The 21,215-nt window shown below is 40.7% G+C and overlaps 1 protein-coding gene across 1 annotated transcript in view; it reads right to left on the reverse strand.

The window, feature by feature from the left end:
- Positions 1–21,215, reverse strand: part of GRM8 (glutamate metabotropic receptor 8) — a 438,522-nt gene that overhangs the window by 255,526 nt on the left and 161,781 nt on the right. The window lies entirely within an intron of this gene.

The raw sequence follows: 21,215 nt of genomic DNA on the forward strand, positions 1-21,215 counted from the left end.
AGCTTATATAGAACCAGAACCCAATGCATATTGTCCCGATGAGCAGATGGATAGGCCTGATGGAATAACTGTGTGGACTGGTATGATGCGACAGGGATAAAATGTGCTCCTGAAGGTGTCAAATACAAATTATGGTATTTATAAAGCAATTCCTATGTGCCAAGTAATGTGCTAACACTGGAGTAAATAAAAGATAATCAGAGGAAGCAGTGTGGTCTTGTGGAAAGAGCACAGGACTGGGAATCAAAAGATCTGCATTGTAACCCCAGCTCTGCCACCTGCCTCCTATGTGACCTTGGGAAAGTCCTTCACTTCTCTGTGCCTCAGTTTTCTCACCTGTAAAATGGGGATTATGAGCTTCAAGTTGGACAGGGACTGTGATTTGATTGTGTCTTCCCCAGCACTGAATACATACTGTACACTTTACACATACACTATTATTAATTTAGTCATCAGACATAGTTCCTGTTATATGTGGGCTCACAATCAAAGAAGGAGCATTAGCAGATCTATTATCCCCATTTTACAGAAGAGGCAACTGACACACAGAGAGGTGGACTAGCTGTTTAGTGGCAGAGTTAGGACTAGAATCCAAGTGTCCTGCCTTGTGTCCCATGCCATTTACAAGGGGAGCAGCCCCATTTCTTCATGCTATTTTGTTTATGCCATGTGCACTCCAAGCAGAAGTCAACTCTGATCCTGCCCTTCCTAAAACAACAGTCATGGACCAAAGGCAGTTCAGGTAGTGAAGGGAATAGGGGCAAGAGAAAGTGAGAGAACTATGGAAAAAGGGAGGAAAGAAAGGATGAGGAAAAGAGGTATCTGAAGAAGAAGAAACAAGAAGGAACAGAACTGTTAGGGAAAGAGAGCATGGGATGGGGAAGAGAATTAGAGCTGATGGGTAGAGAAATTGGAGGGCAACTGGGAACTGGTAGAGTTGGAGGATTGCAGAAATTTGGATTGAAAGAATGTATGGGTGAATGCAAGAAGGCAGGGGATCAATAACGGGACCACACAACTGGTAATTCACATTTTTTGTGAGTTTCCCTTTGCTTCTGAGGGAGAGGTGACCTCTTCCCTGATCCAAAAACGTTTTATGCAACTCCTGCTGAACTCTTGCCCTCTTGAGAAGAAGTCAGTTAAGAAAATGAAACATGACCACACAGATTCTATCCTTGGCTCCTTTCCCAGTAGCATTTAGCAGCTCACACAGATAGAGGGAGATAAGCCAAGGGGGTGAGGGTTAGGGCTGTTGCTTGGCACAGCCTTTCAGCCTCTTCCTTACTCCCTGCTTCCTATCCACCGGGTCTAAGAAATTTTGAAAGGAGCTAAGTGGCTGGCTTTAGTGGAAATTGTAGACTGTAAGCTCCTTGTAGTAGGGAAAATGTCTACCAACTCTATTATATCGTACTTTCCCAAGTGCTTAAGGAGAGTGCTCTGCACAAAATAACCACTCAGTAAGTGCTGCTGACTGATTGACTGAAATATTAAAGAGCTACTACATTATGAAGAATTGACTGTGTGTGTGTATGCCAGTGACTGTTGTACAAGAGACTCCCATATAAAAAAGTAGATTAGATTCCATAATACAGGGTGTTATTATAACCCTCTCTAAAACACAATATGAAAAGCAGCAGGCCTAGTGGAAAGAGCACGGGCCTGGGAGTCAGAGGACCTGAGTTCTAATTCTGTCTCCACCACTTGTCTACTGTGTGACCTTGGGCAAACCACTTCACTTCTTGGTGCCTCAGTTACCTTATCTGTAAAATGGGGACTAAGAATGTGAGCCCCACATGGGACATGGACTGTATCCTCCCTATCTTGTATCTACCCCAGAGCGTAATACAGTGCCTGGCTCATAACAAGCACTTAACAAATATCTTATTAAAAACACTCAAGGGCTTGGAATGAACATCAACCCAATCAGTTCAGACATGGTAGACAATCCTGGAAGAAAATGACACTTCCAGGACCATGGGGAGTAAGGGTTATACTGTATTTCTTGAAGGAGCATGTTATGATAAGGAGATTGACAGAAAGACCTTCAAATTGTCTTTAGGAGGCAATCACCAGCAGCTGGTGGAAACATTCTCCCCACAGTCTCTCAAGTTATATTAAGCTCTGATAGTTGATCCTTCCCCAACAGAAACCTTTTTTCCAGTTGCTAATAATCTAGAACGGAAAGTGGGAGCCATTAATTTCTGATGGGTCCTTTGAAGAAACATTCAGATATTCTAAGAAGTTTGGAATTGGGAAAATTATGCCATCTGCACTCCAACCAGAAGTGAACCACAACACTGATTCCTTTGGTGGGAGGGAAAAATACTGCGGGAGGAAGAGTTAGTTATCAAACAAAATGTATTTTTTGGTGGGGAGGGGGAGGGAAGACTTATTTTAATCCTTTGTCTTCCGTTCTCTCTGCTTCATGTTCAAATACTGAATTTCTCAGTCTGTCTTCCAGCTGAGGAAAGTGTTCTTTTGGAAAACAAAAGGATTCTACTTCTAGAATTTTAATCATTCTACAAGAATTGAAAAGCCAAGAAGATAGCAAATCATTAGGCTGTAAATATAAGCAGGGCAACACCACCTTCATGTGAGTCCCCAGCCTTTCAATCCTGGCACATTGAAAAGATTTAATAAAATGCTGTCCATGGTGTATAACATTACTTTCATCCAACTGCTCTTCTGTTCAAAGGCATGTTACTGTGTACTCTATTCTTTATCAGGTCTATCAAGGTCTCTTTTTGGCTCCTGGGCAAATCTTTCCCCTTCCTATCAGTACCTGTAAGAATAACAGTCCCCAAACCTAAGAGCTAATAAATATTGGTTTGAGACTTGGAAAAATATTTGAATTAGAAAAGCAATCGAATTAAGTAGTGTAACTCCTAAAACTTAGTAATAGGGCTGAGAAATAAACACAAGGGGTGCAATCTTGTGGCATCTCAAGTTAAAGAAGACTCTTGCTGTGGTGCATGATGCCATGTATGTAAATGCAAGGAGTTTCTTCTAAAGCATGGCAAGCCTAAGTCAAGCCCAAAAAGCATACTCATTCTTTCATTCAATTGTATTTATCGAGCGCTTACTGTGTGCAGAGCACTGTACTAAATGCTTGGGAAGTACAAGTTAGCAACATACAGAGATGGACCCTACCCAACAACGGGCTCACAGTCTAGAAGGGGGAGACAGGCAACAAAACAAAACACGTGGACAGGTGTCAAGTCATCAGAACAAATAGAATTAAAGCTAAATGCACATTATTAACAAAACAAATAGAACAGTAAATATGTACAAGTAAAATAGAGTAATAAATCTGTACAAACATATATGCAGGTGCTGTAGGGAGGGGAAGGAGATAGAGGGTGGGGATGGGGAGGAGGAGAGGAAATAGGGGGCTCAGTCTGGGAAGGCCTCTTGGAGGAGATGAGCTCTACTCTGTTGGAAGAACTTTTCTTCCTAACTTTTTAAGCACATTCTACCCACACATTAAAAACACATTTTACGGCAGAACTGAAAAACTTGTGTTGGTTAGCATATGGTGGCTAGAATTCTGGACATTAAAATGAACACGGGCAGAGAGGTGGGGAGAAAGGAGGTCTTCCTCTCACCTTTGTCTTTCACTGCTATCCCTGAGATGGGTCCATTGAGCTGAGGTAGCAGAAGTGCTTACAGCAGCCCCAGCTCAACTGGTCCTTGTTGGGCCGGGACTGTTCCTGTCACTACAGTTGCCATCTACCTAAGTAGAAGATGCAATGGCACTAGCAGCAACCCCAACTGTTGTGACTAGTCCTAAGACATACAACTGATACTGTATGAAAGACAGTCAGTCAGTCAGTCAATCGTGTTTGTTCAATCAATCAATCAATCGCATTTATTGAGCGCTTACTGTGTGCAGAGCACTGTACTAAGTGCTTGGGAAGCACAAGTTGGCAACATATAGAAACAGTCCCTACCCAACAGTGGGCTCACAGTCTAAAAGACAGTTTGTTGAGCACTTACTGTGTGCAGAGCACTGAAGTAAGTGCCTGGAAGAGTACAGTATAACAGACACATTCCCTGTTTCTGGCAGAGCTACTACCCAGCAGCCTGGGCACACTAGAAACTCACAGTATACCCAACTCTGGAATGGCCAGGTCAGGCATAGTGTTGATGCTGCTGTGTGACCTTAGGCAAGTAATTTCTAATCTCTGTTCCTCACTTCCCACATCTACAAAATAGGGATTCAATCTTTATTTTGCCTCATAAACTCTGAACCTCATGTGGGCCCTGATTATCTTGTATCTACCCCAGTGCTTAGTGCAGTGCTTGGCACATAGTAAGCACTTAAATGCCACAATTATTATCATTATTATTATTATTATTATCAGCAAAGAAGAGAAGGATACATAGCCTCTGCCTCCCCCCCACACCAACACCACTGCCTTTGTGGCTTCAGACAATAATGGAAACCTCCTTAAACATTTCCTGAGGCTTGACAGAACTTTAATTTTCAAGAGCCCTCTCATCCCCACATTTTTGGGGACATCTCGTCATATTAGTGTAAACAAACACAGTCTAGATCCAAATAAAAAAGAATTTGGATGCTCTAGCCTTCCTTTCTCCTTTTTGTTGGGTCTTCAAGGGACCTCTAAGCATGAAGACTGAAGGCTAGGTTTGCTAGGTTTAAGCCTAGATTTATGAGAGGCTCCCTGGGGGAGTCTGGGGCTGAGAGAGGATGAAAATGCTACTAGGATGAAATTCCCAGGGCAACAGCACATTTCACTGAATCTATCTTACAAGGCTACCAATACACAAATACCTTTGAAGAACAGGCAAAATAATTTAAATTATCATGTCATTGAGGTCAACAATTATACTTTCAACAAACATCTGGAAAATGTTCTTCTCCGATTCATGGCACATTGTCCCAGAGAACATAATTGTCCAAACACCATAGATAGAGAAGGAGGGGTTTCTGAATAGCTTGAAAATCCCTAAATTACAGTATGAGATCTTCCTGTATTCCCTTAACAATAATTACTGTCAAGCCTCAGAATGAGAAAAGCTTAAAGAATCTTCCTGCAATTTTTACAATTCGATTTCAGTTCAATTTAGAATAATGGGAAAGAGGTGGGAGTGGAACACTCTAGCTAAAGCAAAAACATAAATGATGAAAGACATATGTAAATGAAGCACACGTGATGCTCTAACCTTTGAAAAAGAGTATGTACAGTGACATGTGAAAACATATTTCCATATGAATGCCAGTGTACAAATTGACAGTTGAACCACAACACATAGTCTGTGCCCATAGGCAATAAATGCCAAAATCTGAGGCCGACTCTTCTAAGCATTCTTCCTCTCCAACTTTCCCATCTGCACTCCATAGTGTGCCTTTACTGCAAATAATAATAATAATCAATCAACCGATCATATTTATTGAGTGTTTTTCTGTTTGCAGGGCACTGTACTAAGCAACTGCGAGAGTACAACGCAACGATAAAACAGGCACATTCCCTTCCTGCATTTGTTAAACACTTACTGTGTGCCAAGCACTATACTAAACACTGTGGAAAATACAAGATCCTCAGGTCAGACATAGTTCCTGTCTCACACGAGGCTCACAGTCTAAGGACTGTGGGGAAGGAAACAGGGTTCAAATCTCCATTTCACAGAGGAGGAAACTAAGGCACAGAGAAATTAAGTAACTTGCCCAAGGTACACAACAGGCAAGTAGCAGGCCTACCTTCGGACCCAGGTCCCCTTACTCTGAGACCTGTGCTCTTTCCATTATGACACACTGCTTCCCTAAAAAAAATCTATTCACTGCATGTTTATTTGTGGGCTCAGAAAATAACTTATTAAAATGATCTAATAAAATACAGGCAAATCTGTCCCATATGCTGTTCTTTTGTGGTTGGGTGGTGGCCCTCTCAAGCTTCATGTCTCCCTCTGGAACATGTCAGGGAGACTTCTCTGAAAGTTGTATTTCCCAGCAAATTTTTCAAGAAGCTTCAAGAAGTTTCTCCTGAGCCATTAATTACGATTCAAACAACTGCTTTTACTCATAAAGTTGTCCCAGTTTGCTTTCGTTCTCCTCAATAGAAAAATGGCTCCTTATTCTGGCAGGATCTGTATAAATGCATTTGTAGGTATTTGGGAAGTTCCAAAGGCTAAAATTTGCTCCTTTTTCCTGTGTAAACCCAAGAGTTTAATTATTTCTGCCAATTCAAGTCAGTCTTCCTACTAACCCCCAGTGGATCCGTCTTCACCCTGTCAGGCAAACTCAAGATTCAAACATTACAATGAATTTTTTTTTCATGTCACATTACCTCAATTTTGCTGCCCCTAAAGGATTTATTTATCTCTGAAAGACCTCCAACAACGTTTTCATTTGATTTAACAATAGAAACTAGGCTGTCAATTTCATGAGGACATTTATCAGCAATCCCTAGAAATGTGTTTCCCTTCCTCTCTTCTGAGCTTTTAATCAAAGGCTACCAAGGAGCCTCTGTGTAATCAAGTTTAGGGCTGTGTAAATGAGGCAGCAAGGGCAGTGGTAAAAAACAATGGCACTTTTAATCCAGCCAATTTGTAGCAACCTAAAAAAAACCTGTCCCCAGATTGTTCCAAAAGAAAAAAAAAACTGAACCACTTAAGATTGTGAGCCAAAACTGGATGACTAATTTCCAGCTATGCATCCTCTCCCAGACTTTTGTACAGTGATCCGCACAAGAGCTTAATCCTCTCACTACTACTAATATATACGTGTGACTTGAAATTTTCACACCATACACGGTAACATTTTGTATGGATTAAAAACATAATTTAAAGGCCTATAAAGGATCCTTTCGTACCTCTTAAATTCAACCTGATCCACAACATAGGTCTCGTATATAGCTAAAACTCCTAAGTGAAAGAATGAATTAAGTGTCAGGTGTGTGATTAGCACTATGCTAAGCACTTGAGGGTCAATACCAGAACAAAAGAACTCATCCCTGTCCAAAGGGGCTTATAATCTAATGAAAGCAGGCAAACATATTATTTACCCATAGAAGAAACAAGAAGAGCAAAGATACAAAAGGTAATAAGGGGTGTGTATGTCAGGATAGCATAGCTGAATAATTAAATGTACATCACAGTATAATTTAACCATATTACAGGAAGCAGTCTGGCTTAGTGGACAGAGCACAGGCTAGGAGCCAGAAGGACCTGGGTTCTAATCCCAACTCCACCACTTGTCAGCTGTGTGACTTTGGACAAGTCACTTAACTTCTCTGTGCCCCAATTACCTCATTTGTAAAATAGGAGTTAGTATTGTGTGCCCCACATGGGTCAAGGATTATGTCCAACCCATTTGCTTATATCTGGAAGCAGCGTGGATCAATGGAAAAAGCACGGGCTTTGGAGTCAGAAGTCAGAGGTTCAAATCCCGGCTCCACCAATTATCTGTGTGACTTTGGGCAAGTCACTTAACTTCTCTGGGCCTCAGTTACCTCATCTGCAAAATGGGGATTAAGACTGTGAGCCCCCTGTGGGACAACCTGATCACCTTGTAACCTCCCCAACACTTAGAACAGTGCTTTGCACATAGTAAGTGCTTAATAAATGCAAACATTATTATTATTATTATTATTATTATTATTTTATTATCTACCCAAAGGTTAGTACCTAGTAAGCGCTTAACAAAAACTATTAAGAAACACATTAAAAATTGGATGTCAGCACAGAAATTGGGTTGATGCAACTTGGGGTGTTGGGAATTAATTGTGGAAAACATTTTGGAGGTGATAAGATTTTAAGACAGCTCGGAAAATGAGAACTATGGTCTGACAAATTCAAAATGGGAGGGCTTTCCAGATGAGAGCAAGAAGTCTGAGGACAGAGAGTCAGGAGTGATGCACAATCAGAAAGTGTCTTTGGGAGTACTAGAGAATGGAAACTGGCAGGCATCAGGTAAAGAGAGACAATATAAAAATGGAGAAAGCTGGTAGAGAGCCTTGAAGTCAATAGGAAGGAGTTTCTGCTTGATGAAGAGGGAAAAATCTTCCAGGTCACCACTTTCCCCACCATGGAGGACCTTCTAAAATCCCCCCCTTCTTAAGGAAGACTTTTCTAATTAATTTCCAACACCCCAAAAAGCACCAGTGCAACAACCCCCTCAGCAGCCGTGTATCAGCACCCAGCGCTTAAAACAGTGTTTTGCGTATAGTAAGTGCTTAATAAATGCCATCATCATTATTATTATTACACCACCCCCTGGACTGTAAGCTCCTTTTGGACAGGGGATGCATCTATCAACTCTGTTGCATTGTACTCTCCCAAACATTCAATACAGTGCTCTGCAAACAGTAGGCACTCAATAAATATGATTGATTGATGGATTCTCCTTATTTATATATATTGTACATCCAAGTATTTTTTCAACTAATATACTGAGTTCTGGAGAAGAATAAAATGAGGATAAATTAGCCAAGAATCCTGGCTGTTGGGAGATTCAAAACCTGAAAGAGGGAGCTGAAAGGGTAGCAACAGGCACATATGAAAAGATTGAAATGAAAAAGACAAAACAACATAAGGGCAGCAATAAATACATAAAGATTTGGAGAAAACTGTGGCTGAAGGAGATGTCTTTAGCTATAACCCTCTCAACAGCCATAGCTACAGTCGTTCGAACAATGTAAAATGTAAAAAGGTCAAGTTGATGCCCTTCATACCCTCCCTATCCTGCTCTGGAATTTCATTCATTCATTCACTCAATTGTATTTATTGAGTGCTTACTGTGTGCACAGCACTGTACTAAGTGCTTGGGAAGTACAAGTCGGCAACATATAGAGACAGTCCCTACCCAACAACGGGCTCACAGTCTAGAATTGGCTTTAGAGGAGTATGGCATATGCCCAGAGAGCATCAAAGTTGTGTCTTGAGAATTTTCCTTGAGAATCTGCAGTCCCAGTGATAATTCCCAGGACAAAACTCCACAAGAAGCAATGGTTCCTATAAGAAAAACATGCAAAATAACCCCCTATTCTCCCCCACAAGAGCAGTCTGGATGATCAAGTGCTACTCCGTGGGTGATGGTATTAATAGTAATAATCACGGTGGTACTTGCAAGCACTTACGATGTGCCAAGCATTGTACTAAGTGTAGGGGTAGACACAAGATAATCAGGTCAGACAGTTCTTTTCCAACATGGGGCTCACAGTCTAAGAGATGGTATGCCTCAACCTCATTCTAATATTATCAGAGGAATCTATGTTCTCTGGGGACAGCAACTGATATTAATCACAGGCCTTAACCAGAATCTAAAATGCATCAAGAACCTCTATTGTCTTCCTGCAAGACAAAAACCTCAGCAGCAAAACTAAAGGGAGAATCTTGTGAGGATAAAGGTCATGCACCACATAGATAATATTCAGACCAAAGGTGATAATCATATTCCTTTTTTCCTTACTACCATTGAAACTATTTGACCTTATCATCCTGGTCAAAAGGACAGAAGTCAATATAGCATAAAATTTCACTGATCTACATTTTGAAGATTTGAAGACAATGGAAATTCTTATTTAAATGAATAATAAAAATGATTGTGGTATTTGTTAAGCGCTTACTCCATGCCAAGCACTGTATTAAGCACTAGAGTAGGCACTTCTGATTAGTTAATCAGGGTTGACACAGTCCCTGTCCTTCATGGGCCTCACAGTCTAAGTAAGAAGGAGAACAGGTATTAAATTCTCACTTTACAGTTGAGAAACTGAAGCCCAGAGAGGTTAAGTGACTTGCCCAAGGTCACAGTCCAGGCAGGTAGCATAACCAGGATTGGAATGCAGGTCCTCAGCCTTCCAGTTGGCCACACCGCTTCTCCCAAATGAAGGAAGGTTATGCTTATTCTGTTTGAAAGCCCTGAGTTAACATAGTTCATCCTTAATTAGCACTGAGGAAAAAAAGATTGCTGGAAGCAATCCCCTACACCTACTGCAGTCCACTGATCAAAGTGATTAGGAAACTATGTCAGTCTAGATTTTGAAAAGGCAGTCATTAGTTTTGCCTTTTGAAAGCTAAACTCATTTACCATCAATTCACTTGACTCTTCCGATCCTTCATGACTCCACCAGCTGCAGGTGAAGGTCAAGATATTCTCCGTCTCCTGGAACAGCATCAACAAATGGCTGCCGGATTCTGTTGGCCCCAACCCAACACCATGTTGCTGGGATCAGAAAGAAGGCAGGACTCTCCCTTCTAGGTCATCCTTGCACTTGGATTTTTACGCTTTCGTCACCCCTCCCTCAGACCCACAGCACTTATGTACATATCTTTAATGTATTTTAATGTCTCTCTCTCCTTCTAGACTGTAAGGTCCTTGTGGGCAGGGTACATATCTACCAACTCTGTTATCTCGTACACTACTAAGTCCTTAGTACAGTGCTCTGTACATAGAAAATAAACACACTTAAGAAGCATGATTGTCTCAGACAAAGTAAATCTGGGCACCCAGAATCAGGTCTGGGCTCTCTCTCTACCGATGTGATGTTTGTCAGTTAACTCAGCAGGAACTTGAATGATGCACATCCCAAGACTATGTGCAACCATCTTCACAGCTCAAATTTCAACAGTGTGCTTGCTGGAATAGGAGTAACTCTGGCATGTTCCAATGCCCCTTGGGGAAATTACAAAATTATTGAGAAATGACTAAGGACAAGAACTGGATTGGGGTCTCCTCAAGTGATGTCATATGCTGGTAATACCTCAGCCTATCAAATAGATTCAGCCTGAACATGAATTTCAGGACACGAATTTCAAAACAATTGAAGACGATGCCTCTAGATGGTGGCTCCCATCTAGGGAACTGTAGAACAAACTTTAAGGGCATGTTCCTTAGGGGTTCACTTGCCTGGCAACCAAAAGACTGAGAGTTAATTCGAGCCACATGGACATTTCCAGGTATTTCCTGGAATGGGATATGCATGTTTCATAGGGATGCTCTAAGTACACATCTCCAGGTCTCTGATAAGCTGATGGTCAGGGTGGGAGAATACCCCAAGCCATGCTGATATGCAAAAAAAGGGCCAACACTTTAATAATACTCAGAACTTGACAAAAATATTGTCTGGGTCCCCGGGGAACATGCACAAAAAGTAAAGGTAAAAGAAACAGCATGGTGGAGTGGATGAAGCATAGGCCTGGGAGTCAGAAGGTCAAGGGTTCTAATCCTGGCTCTGCCACTAGTCTGCTGTGTGACCTTGGGCAAGTCACTTCACTTCTGGGTGCCTCAGTTACTTCATCCATAAAATGGGGATTGATATTGTGAGCCCCACATGTGGCAGGGAATGTGCCCAACATGATTTGCTTGTATCTATCCCATTGCTTAGCACAGTGCCAGGCACGTAGTAGGTGCTTAACAGATACCACAGTTATTATTTTCATTATTATTATGTTCCCTCAACTCGTTTGAAGCTCTGAACCTGACAAGCTTTCAAACTCAGCAGGAACTTGAATGATGCACATCCCAAGACTATGTGCAACCATCTTCACAGCTCAAATTTCAACAGTGTGCTTGCTGGAATAGGAGTAACTCTGGCATGTTCCAATGCCCCTTGGGGAAATTACAAAATTATTGAGAAATGACTAAGGACAAGAACTGGATTGGGGTCTCCTCAAGTGATGTCATATGCTGGTAATACCTCAGCCTATCAAATAGATTCAGCCTGAACATGAATTTCAGGACACGAATTTCAAAACAATTGAAGACGATGCCTCTAAAAGATTTCTGGGAGTCATGTTTTAGTATCATTGTGTACACATATCAAAAGACCATATGATATTGATTTTTAGTCATTTTGGGAAAATAATTTGTTGGAAGTTTTAATATACTATATTAATGCTCCAAAATATAATTTAATTTAATTTATATTTAATTAAAATGCAATTCTAATCCCTTACAACAGAGATTGAAAATGAAACCTTTTCTCAATGGAAGATCCTTGGATTGTTTAACTGGAAAAGTGAGAGCATGATTTTCTTATGCCTAAAGATGACAGTGTGTGAGCCTGCAGCATGTGAATTGTTCATCATAATTCCTCAGATTGAATCACAGCAGAAGCAAAAATTACCAAGTATGTAGCCTTTGCTGCTCTGAATGTTAGTCATTTTCCTGTGGAATGACTAGTACAAGGTGATAACGGTTTGGTAAGTCAATAAAAAAACATGATTTCAGCCTATGTAGTTAACTGATTCACAATTCATTATCTATAAATGTATCCCATACTAACCAAAACAATTATTGCCTAAATATTCCAGATATGGCTACACCCCAGTGTACTCAAGTATACTGAATATTTGCTTTGTACCAACAAAAGTAAGGAATACAGTAGTTCTATAGTTTAATGACTGCTGATAGAGTAATAGTGAATCATGCATCTTAAAAGGATTTTAATAATCGATTTATATACGCTGTGCTTTTAATAACTCACAGCTAGCAATTTTCAGTTTTAACCAAGGTTTCTTGAATAAAAGCTCCCTTAAAAATGCATGAAAGAATTTTATTGAAGACCTGTGGTTGGAAAGCATGCTGTCTGTCTTGCAAACCTGATGAGCTAAGTCACTTTAAATGTTTTAGCATAACCACCCAAACATTTGTTCTTCCCAATGATTTTGCTCTATAGGACAAAATGTTTTGGCACAACATTCTCTAGAGTGCAACTGAAAGAGTATTTCAGGCTCTGCATTCGTTTATGATCAGTATCATCAGCTCAGATGTTTGCCAGTCCACTGTCAGTAACCTTGCCCCATTTTGGATTTCCCACTCTCTCATTCTTTTTACATATCCTATTTCTTGCTCTGTGGCAATGTCCATGTGAGCCATGACCAGAACTCCATCGTTCTCCTGAATGAAACATTTTCCTTCAAGGACTCACTGACTTTTGGGATGAATTAAAGGTGTGATTTTTTTCTATTTTCCTTTAATGCTTTTGTAAGGGAACAAGACCAAAGCAGGAGCAGGGTGCTTTAAAATCCTTTCAAGTAAGGTTCACCGGAGGATGGTACGTAAGCGGGAATGCCGTACAAACCCCGTGGTACAAAGGTGCTGATTTTGCCTATACTGCCCAGAAGCTCTTGGGACATTCTAAGAGGGGACTGGTTGCTTTGCTCATAGTGAAAAGCCCAAGTTCCTGAAGACAGAGCAATGTTCTCCTATAGGCAGGGCATCTTCTCCTCAGGAGAGTGAGGGATGAAAGTCAAGCAATTAGGGCTTGCTGTGCTCCGTATTTGGAGATCATCTCCTGGCTGAGACGTAGCCATAAGAAATTTCTGTGATAAAGTATTTTTCTTTGCTCAAACTACAACTGAAGCTACAAGGAAGCTAGTGTGAATTAAATTAGGGGTTCTTAGACTAAATCCTTTTCCCAGCTATTTCCCCAAGCAAAGCCTTCAGATAGCTGCATGGGATAATACATGATCTCTAGCTTCTGGTAATCAGATCATCAGGCTTGGTCCTTGCAGCTGTGAACATAAGTGGCTTTAACCATTAGCTTGTCAACCTCCACTTTGATATTTTCTGCTACTATTTTTTCCAAATTTGTGGTGCTGATTAAATCACAACTTTGGTCATTATCTGGTTCAGGCATGATCACTGGGGCCTTCACAAAACTGGACCTTCTATTCCCATTTATTATTTGCAAAGCTCTAAATACAGAGTGGTTAATGTTGGTCCTAGCTTGGAATTATAAGTCTGTACCGCCGTATTTCCAATCTTTTGAAGCAAGAGCTTCGGCATCTAACAGTATTGATTACTGATTATTAAGTGTGTGAAAGCTCTCAAGAATATCCACAAAACCCATTTACATTCTAAGGCATCCCAAATCACATTTTATATATACATTACATATGAGTAATGTATCTACATTTCTTGATTGCATTGATAAAGTCCCATGACCTATGACTTCCCAGCTCTCATTCCATGTTTGTTTTTATGGCATTTGTTAAGCACTTACTATGTACCAGGTACTGTACTAAGCGCTGCTGGGGTAGGTACAAGCTAATCAGGTTGGACACAATCTCTATCATACAAAGGGCTCACAATCATAATCTCCATTTTACAGGGACGCAACATGGATAGAGCATGGGCCTGGGAGTCAGAAGGTCATGAGTTCTAATCCAGGCTCTGCCACTTGTCTGCTGCATGAACCACAACTTTCCTGTGCCTCAGTTACCTCATCTGCGAAATGGGGGTGGAGACTGTGAGCCCCACTTGGGACAGGGACTGTGTCCAACCTGATTTGACTCTATCCACCCCAGTGCCTAGTATAGGGCCTGGCACACAGTAAGTGCTTAAATACCATCATTATTATTATTATTATTATTATTATTATTATGAGGTAAGTGAAGAACAGATAAGTTAAGTGACCTGACCAAGGTCACTCAGCCGATATGAGAAGGAGCCAGGATTGGAGCCCAGGTCCTTCTTCCTCGCAGGCCCCTGTTCTATCCACTAGCCCATGCTGCTTCTCAGTTGCTGATAGATCCCAGCAAAGTTTCAGGAGGGAGAGGCAGGACTCGTGTTAGTTACTTTAACCCACTCTCCTTTTGAAGATCCCCTAAATAGGTCCTGATTGAAAACAATCTAAAACAACCTTCTCTGCACCTCACAATGTGCTGCATCCCTTCCTGCCTACTCATTTGTTGCACTCTGGGCCCTAACAGGATCCCAACTGACAGGTACCAGAGGTGCAAGGGGCATTGTACAAATGATTAGCACAATTCCCAAGACCAAAACACAACTGTTGGTGAGCCCTGGGGAAAGGGACTGTATCTGTTCTGATTGGATCGTATCTACCCCAGTGCTAAACCCAGTGTGTTCATTCATTCAATCGGATTTATTGAACGCTTGTGTGCAGAACATGTAGTGTGTGGCGCATGAATGCTGAATACAGCAATTAATATGGGTTATTCATTGTTTTCTATGGAAGAGTCCATCATCATCGCCATCACTCTCAGTAGCATCTGTACCACCGCACTGGTAAAGTCCAAGTCCATATTATATCCAAAATAATATTATTAGTAATAATAATAGAATTTATTAAGTGCTATGCACCAGGAACTATACTAAGCACTTGGGTGGATACAAGAAAATCAGGTTGGACACAGTCCTATCCCACCTTGGGCTCACAGTCTCAATCCCCATTTTACAGATGAGGCAACTGAGGCACAGAGAAGAAGTGACTTGCCCACAGTCACACAATAGACAAGTGATGGAGCTGGGATTAGAACCCATGACCACTTGACTCCCAGGCCCATGCTCTATCCACTATGCCATGCTGCTTAAAATCTAGAGGCCAGGGTGAATTCAAGCTTAAATGAAAAATGGGATTCCCTCCTCCTGTACACTTAATGTCGAAGAAATGGAAAAGTGAACTGACAAACTAAACCTTCATGGGGAGCTGAGTCTTACACCACAAAATTTTGCAGGATAGTTTGAATCATAAGACAATGTGACCTGGCATCTCCAAGAAGTTTTAATGACAGATACCAGAGATTTGTTGCCAAAATGTAGGCTTCACAAGGTAAACCTGCCTGTAGGTTGCTTTAATTAAATCTCCCAGCTTTTTTAAAACAACACATCAGCCCTTCATTCTTGGACATGTGCCGTTTTTTACTTTAAAGTTCATGCTTTCCCTGAGGCTGCAAACATATCCTTCATCATCTTCCCCTTTTTACACAAGAAAATATTCCTAATAATGTTCAGTCTTCTTGAAAACACCCTCATATGAAGTTTACAATAGCCTAAGATACTTAAACCTCAATTCTCTAAGACATAATTAGGAGGGAAAATTTACCAAAAAAACACTAATATACTTTCTAAGTAAAGTCTTCTCCCAAAGTTAAATTTCTGTTTAAATTAGGCCAATTATATTAAATAAATTAGGCCAATAAATCAAATAAAAATATACCTCGGAAAATTGTTAAAAGATTCTCCAAATTTAAATTCTGTATCTTACACTCAATATATCCTGTTTCATTTATGTAAATATAAAAGGGAGAGATATCTAAGACAAATGTATATAAATGAGCATGCATATTTCATTATGTCTGATTTATATGAAGTTTGTTATTAACTTTGATTTCCAAGCAACACTTACTAAACTTAAAATAATCACTGTTGCTAGGAATTGATTATACCAAAGTATATGTGTATGGGCTCTTTGCTAGAGTGCCTTTTTGTGAAAACATTTGCTCATTATGAGAGTCAGCTTTGTAAACATTTGCAAAAAGTGCTGTTTGGGCATGTGAAATTTGCATTTACCATTGTCTTTTCTATCTTCTAACCATTACAATCTTCCACTTTTCCTAATCTAGTAATGCATAACTGTCACAATTGCATGGAACAATGGGGTCATTTAGAATGAAAATCTCTAATGGAAAATTACTCTTTTGACCTGATTCTGGGTGAGCTATCTAGCATTTGGTGGTAACCAGCACTTCAGAAACAATTTCTTGTAGATTACGAAGAAGAAAATGATTCAGGAGTCCCATCCCTCTGTCTATTCTAGGATCTCTGGAATCAGCACACCAAACTTGGTTCCGCTTGTGTCTCTCACATTTGTGCTCAGTCCTGCTGGTTTGTATGGGCCTTTATGCTCTTATCCTAAGATATTTTCCTTGTTCTTTCTGCCGTTGTTCTTTGGCATAGGAGAGAAGAAACAGAAAAGGAAAGTGGGAACACAAACTGAGGAATCAGTGTTGCCTAATGGAAAGAGCACAGGCCTGGGAGTCAGAGGACCTGCGTTCTAATTCTGGCTCTCCCTCCTGCCCCACTGTGTGACCTTGAATAAGTCACAACTTCTCTGTGCCTGAATTTCCTCATCTGTTAAACAGGGATTTAATCTTCCTCCCTCAAAATTAGACTATGAGCCCTATGTGGGACAGGGACTATGTCCAACCTGATTCACTTTTCATTCGATCGTATTTACTGAGCGCTTACTGTGTGCAGAGCACTTGTATCTACCCCAGTGCTTAGAACAGTGCTTGACACATCATAAGCACTTAAATACCATTAGGAAATAAAGAAAAATGCAAGCAGTATTATCAGGGAGATTACCAGTAAAATAGCATAGAAAAAGAAAAGGGAAGAGTTCACAACTTCTTACATCTTTTCTTGGATTCTTTGACTAAATTGATCCACCAAAGACTGAAAATTTAAGAAATGTTGCTCTGTGGGCATACGCATGGCAAAAAGCTATACTGTACTCCAAAGGCATGGAAAACAAGAGAAATATGTTCCCAAGTTTTCTACGTTTCCCTTTCTATAGAGAGAGTGGGATCCTGGAAGAGAAAGGAGTGAAAAATCACACAAACATCTTCCTGGATCAGTGAGAATTCATGCAGGCAAACCTCATCAGAAAATCAGTAAGTCTGAAACAATAAATCTTATGATTTAACCAAAACTGAACCAATCATGAACTGTATAAAGAAAATACAAATTATGGGTAAAATAGAATTTTCTGTAAATAATAATAATAACAATGGTACTTGTTAAGCACTTACTATAAGCTTACACTGCTCTAAGCACTGGAGTCGATATGAGTTAATCAGGTTGGACACATTCCCTGTCTCATGTGGGGCTCATCTCCATTTTACGGATGAGGGAACTGAGGCACTGAGAAGTGATGTAACTTGCCCAAGTCACACAGCAAACAAGTGGTAGAACTGGGATTAGAACCCAGGTCCTTCTGACTCTCAGACCCATGCTTTCCTCACCCTCGGTTTCAAGGCTCTCCATCACCTCGCCCCTTCCTACCTCACCTCCCTTCTCTCCTTCTCCAGCCCAGCCCGCACCCTCCGCTCCTCTGCTGCTAATCTCCTCACTGTGCCTCGTTCTTGCCTGTCCCGCCATCGACCTCCGGCACCACATCCTCCCCCTGGCCTGGAATGCCCTCCCTCTGCTCATCCGCCAAGCTAGCTCTCTTCCTCCCTTCAAAGCCCTACTGAGAGCTCACCTCCTCCAGGAGGCCTTCCCAGACTGAGCCCCCTCCTTCCTTTCCCCCTCCCCCCCGCCTTACCTCCTTCCCCTTCCCACAGCACCTGTATATATGTATATATGTTTGTACATATTTATTACTCTATTTATTTTACTTGTACATATTTATTCTATTTATTTTCTTTGGTTTATATGTTTTGTTTTGTTCTCTGTCTCCCCCTTCTAGACTGTGAGCCCACTGTTGGGTAGGGACCGTCTCTATATGTTGCAAACTTGTACTTCCCAACCGCTTAGTACAATGCTCTGCACACAGTAAGCGCTCAATAAATACGATTGAATGAATGAATGAATGAATGCTGTATCCATTAAGCCACACTGGTTCCCATGAAACATTGGGATTGGGATTATAATACTTATTGGAAATTAGCATTGGTTTTGTCTCAGATGAACATCTGCCTAGGAAGAGAGAAGGATATAGTTGTGCTAAATACCCTCAGAGAGTCTGTTTGCAATGTAGATTCATTCCCAAGAAAACCTGATAACAAGGGATTCAAAGGAGAGGCAGAGCATATCAAATTTCTCATCATACCTATTGCCTGAATTTTCATTAGACCTGCTCTTTCAGGGCCTGGGCATGAGGGTCATGGCTTATTTAAAGGCAAATTATTTCTGTTCATTAATGGGAAATAAAATAATCTCAAGTTGACATTTTGATGAAACAAAATCAGAGGGGAGTATGATTTTTTTTCTTTCTTTATGGATTATCCCCCTCATGAGCTGGATCATTTGCCTGTCAGCCTGAGGCTAATTTGGCTGGACCCAATGTGCATCAGTCCCTAAAAATTAGACCCCACCCAAGTACCCTGTACAGTTGTCTCCTCCAATGCAATTGTGCCCTGGGCCATAAATTGATTTGGAAGTTGTGAGTGGCTACAAGACAACCAACCCAACTATTAGCCCTTCTCACCTGCACTTTCCTACCCCATATAGTTTGGGAATGGAACTCCACTCAGCCATGATGGCAGAGCCTTCATTAGCCCCACAATTTTTTTTAAGAAAACAAAGAAGGCAGGTTTATGCCTAGACAAAATGAATCTTACATGGGGAAAAGATTCTGGTGAACGCGGCTAATATATTCTTTCCTTTATAATTTAGCACCACAACCTCTTGCTACAGATGTACAGATCTGTCAATACAGGTATATCCTTCCTCCTGTACAAATATAACAGGTTCACAGGCTTTGTAAATGTGATTGAACAACTGAATGGGATCATGGGGTACAATCCACTACAAGTTCTAATTTAGGACCCATTCCAGAAGCTCTAGAAAAATCATCTGAAACTCCCTTGCATGCTGTTCACTGCAGTAATCAAAGCCAAGAAACTATTATTTAATTTTTATTGAAGTAATTAAAAGTATTTCACACTATTGAGTGAGAAGTTGTCATCTGAGGTTTTGTAGGAAGCTTCAGGAGAAGCTTGTTCTGCCAACTGCAGAGGTGATTTTTCAAGTTTAGTGAAAAATTTATCCAATTTAGGTTGAACAGCCTTGTATCAAGATAACTCCATCAGAACAACTCTTGCACCTTTGAACTCTCTCCATCAGAGTCATCTTCTTCAATTGTGTTTTTAATTCCATCTGTCTTCTTGAAAACTGATGCAAAATTTCAATCCCAAGATTTTAGCTAGTGGTAGAGAAAGTATCATTCCCTTTTTGTAATGGTATTTGTTCAGCACTATGTGCTAAGCACTCTAATAAGTAATAATAATAATAATGATGGTATTTGTTAAGCGCTATGTGCAAAGCACTGTTCTAAGCACTGGGGGGATACAAGGTGATCAGGTTGTCCCATGTGGGGCTCATAGTCTTCATCCCCATTTTACAGATGAGGTGAATGAGGCACAGATTAGTGAAGTGACTTGCCCAAAGTCACACAGCTGACAATTGGTGGAGCTGGGATTTGAACCCATGACCTCTGACTCCAAAGCCTGGGCTCTTTCCACTGAGCCACGCTGCTTCTACTGGGGTAGATACAAGCTAATCAGGTTGGACACATTCCATGTCCCACATGGGGCTCACAGTCTAAATCCCCATTTTGCAGATGAGGTAACAAGCACAGAGAATCTAAGTGTCTTGTCCAAGGAAGCTCAGCTGACAAGTGGAGAAGCCAGAATTAGAACCCAGGCCCTCTGACTCCCAGACCCGAACTTTATTAGGTCACAGAGCTTTCATCTTCATGTTTCAGCATCTTGCCTTATCCAATGATATGGACCTCATTGAACAATGATTCAATTATGAGATGCAATTAACTCATCAACATGCATTTCTAAATTAAGTAGCTTTCCTAGTTCAACAACTTCTTTGGTTACCTGCTCAACAGATATTTCAATACCTTGAAAATTAAAGAGGACAAAGCTTCTTCCAAGAGCTAATCAGTGTTGATTGCTTTATCTCAACCCAGGAGGTAGGGAATGGAGTAAGATCTCAAAAATGTAAGGTGGGTATAATGGGACAGTGGTAACCTGGGGTATGGCACTCAACCATGCAGGCAAAACCACTAGAGTGCTTCTAAGAAGGGTTGACTTATCTGGAGTGAAAAAACAAAAACCAAAAATCACACTCTTCCCTGGTAATAAAGCCAGGAGATAATCCAACAGTACAAAAATGATCAAAGAGAATTCTATGATCTCTGACTACTTCTACTGAGTTCACCTACAACAGCAAATAATACAGTTGAAACCACAGTGAATTAAGAAGAATATTAATTTCAATTCTAAAACCCATGGCTGCAAATCTCAAAAGCCAAATGTTGTGTTATGCAACCAGTGTACATTTACATAAAATCTACTACTATTATCTTTATTATGGGCTTTGGGGGACTGTTTGTAGTGGGAGAGGATCAGACATGTGTTCAGCCCAGATCACTTTATTCATGGAACCCTTAATTCTGGTGGCTGGGAGACATGGAATGAGATGCCCATTCTGTTTAAATGAAAACAACTTGTGAACCAACTTCTAAATGCCCAATATAGTTACCTTTTCCTTGAGCAAGTGGGATAAGGAAAAGTGAGGGTGATCTCTTTGATATGTCATCATATGATATTTCATTTTTATTAATACTAAATTTCATCTTTTGAATTTCACAGCTAAAAGTGAATGGCCTACAATTTGCAGAAAGCCTCTGGATTCGATCTTTCTGTCTTTACTGTAGGCAATGCCTCCAATCAAAGCAAAAAAAAAATAAGATTCTCTCTGTTACAGAGGT

This window comes from Tachyglossus aculeatus, chromosome 10 (genome assembly GCF_015852505.1).
Source record: "Tachyglossus aculeatus isolate mTacAcu1 chromosome 10, mTacAcu1.pri, whole genome shotgun sequence".
Lineage (NCBI taxonomy): Eukaryota > Metazoa > Chordata > Mammalia > Monotremata > Tachyglossidae > Tachyglossus > Tachyglossus aculeatus.